Here is a 2908-nt window from a genome sequence, read left to right on the forward strand (position 1 = left end):
TTTTCCATGACAGACATGAAATTTTATGAAGTATTTTATGCATGAGTGGATTTCATATCGGTTTTTAGCACGCATGATGTTATCTTGAAGGTTTCACGAGCATGAAATGTTATGAAATATGAGACGTATGGTGTTGAAGACATATGAAAATACTTTGATGTTGTATGTGCTTTTGTGGTGGCAATACGGAATTGGTACTCCAAATTAAGTCCTGGAGGGGCCTTTCCAAATATGTAGTCACGACACGAAATGATAGGACTGGCTCCCTGGAATGAGTACTGGGGAGGACCTTTCAAAAGAATGAAAGTTTAAATGGCCAATGCCATATGATAGTTGTACAACGAATCCGTGATCACGGGAACAAATGATGTGCTCATAATGACGGTTGCCACAACTGCATGTATTTCATCCTCATAAATGTCAAGTTTTTACTTTATGTTCATATTATGCTATTATTTTAAAGCTTCATGTTTTATGTACGAATTTTGTATGCATTTTTTTGTTGAGTTTTTATACTCACTATACTTGAATGCCATAGATGATTATATTGACGATTTTGGAGTCGGACATGAAGAGGATCCAACGGTCGGTCCGGCGGGGTATGCATTAGCGCATATGTTTTTGAACAGTTCTCTTGTGCACAACTATTTTATTTTAGAAGGAAGGAAAAACAAGTTTTGTGTTTTTTTTTACAACGTTAGTTTTGTTGAGAATGAACTCTTTAAATTTTTTATGCACATTAAATTATTTAATCAAAGATTTTATTTCCGCAAATTTTTCCAATATTTTAAAGAATGATGTTTAGTAGTGTCTCGAGTTTTGGGACGTTACAGCTTGGTATCAGAGCAGTTTGATCTGGGAATTATCGTGTGCATGCATACTCACCATGACTTGAATGCTTCGTCTTCATGTCTGTAAGTTTTAATGTTTTATTGGATTGAGTTTCGTGATAGTATGTTAGATATACAAGTTATGTATGTTAATGTTATGTTTTGTTATGAAAATGTTTTGTTATGAAAAGTTGCGTCAGAGTGATGTGTACAATGTTGAACAACAGGATCATGACTACCTGTAGGAACCAGACAAACGAGAGCAATGATCAGAACAACCAGAATAATCAGTTTCTGGCAAGATTAGCCAATTTACTATAGGAACAGAGCTGAGCTTAGGGAGAAGAGATTCAACAGCTGATTCAGGCATAGGCGGGCGGCAGTACGGGCAATCGCCTAGAATTTACCAACTTAATTTTCAAACAGTTCAAGAATCTAGGACCATCCGAGTTCAAGAGATGAGCCGGCCCCCTAGTGGCTGAGGAGTGGATACAGTCCTTGGAGACTATCTTTGAATTCATGCAGCTCACCGATGCAGACCGTGTGAGGTGTTCTATCTTCATGTTCCGAGATGATGCCCGTGTTTGGTGGCAAAGAGCCCATTCTGCTGTGAAACTTACCACACTGACGTAGAATGTCTTCAAAGATGTATTCTACGAGAAATACTTTACTGTCAGCACGAGGACCAGACTTGCCAAAGAGTTTCTAGAGATCCACCAAGGGAGCATGACCATTTCCGAGTACGTCATGAAGCTTGAGACAGGGCGGTACTTTGTGCCCATGATTTCTGGGAATCCTGCGGAGAAGTTGAAACATTTTATGGAGGGTCTGAACGCCTCAATCCGTTGTGATGTTAGACTAAGTGGGGCAGCCACTTACCATGCAGCAATTGACAAGGCTATGCTGTCAGAGAAGGATCAAAATGACATAATCAAGGAGTCTCAGGCGAAGAGGACAAGTTATCCAGGCAGGGATTAGCAGGGGCATAACTTGAAGAGACCATAGCAGGCCCCACCCCAGAACCGACCTCAACAACAGATGCAGCCACGACCTCAAGGGCCAAAACCTTTAGCAACCACTGCTCCAAAATAGACGAACGCGACAGCCTCTCCAAAGTGTGGAAAGTTTCATTCCGATCAGTGTATGCTCGGATCTAGAGTCTGCTTTCTCTGCAAGAAGCCGAAACATTTTGTGAAGGATTGTCCCCAGTCTAGAGAGCCAGTGAAGGGAAGAGTTTTTGCAATGACTCATGTTCAAGTTGATCCAGACTCTGCTATCGTCAAAGGTATGATTAGTATTGTCAGTTTTCTCGCTCATGTTTTGATAGATACTGGAGCTACACATTCTTTTATGTTTGTTAAATTTTGGATTAATTTGGGAGTAGTGTCGGATAATTCTCTTTTGGAGTGGGTTTAGTGTGTCGTTGTCTTCAGGAGAGGAATTGAAGAGTAGCAGTGTGGTGAGAAATTGTAAGATCCACATGCAAGGTTAGGATTTGTGCGCAGATTTCATTGTTCTGGATATGACAGATTTCGATGTAATATTTGGGATTTATTGGTTGTCTCAGCATGAGGCCACCATAGACTGTAAACAGAGAACAGTTTCATTGAAAGTTCAGAATGGGGAACCATTTTTATTCTATGCTGCATTTAAGAGAAGTTTTTCGTATGTGATTTCGGCAGGTAAGGCCTGTCAGTTGTTGAATAAGGTTTGTACAGGTTTTCTAGAGAGCATATATGGTGATCAGGAGATGCATCGACCGAAACTTGAAGAAGTTGAGGTGGTGAAGAATTTTCTGGAGGTTTTTCCTGATGATGTTGTGGGATTACCTCCAGTCTGGAAAGTTGAATTTGGGATAGAGTTGGTACCTGGAACCATGCCAGTATCTAAGACACCATACAGGTTAGCACCGACTTAGATGAAAGAGCTGAAAGATCAGTTGCAAGAACTGTTGGATAAGGGATTCATCAAACCAAGTGTGTCACCTTGGGGTGCACCGGTGTTGTTTGTGCGCAAAAAGAATGGGTCAATGAGTTTGTGCATTGACTACAGAGAGTTGAACCGAATCTTGGTGAAGA

The sequence above is a fragment of the Henckelia pumila genome, chromosome 4 (genome assembly GCF_033568475.1).
Source record: "Henckelia pumila isolate YLH828 chromosome 4, ASM3356847v2, whole genome shotgun sequence".
NCBI classification, from domain to species: domain Eukaryota; kingdom Viridiplantae; phylum Streptophyta; class Magnoliopsida; order Lamiales; family Gesneriaceae; genus Henckelia; species Henckelia pumila.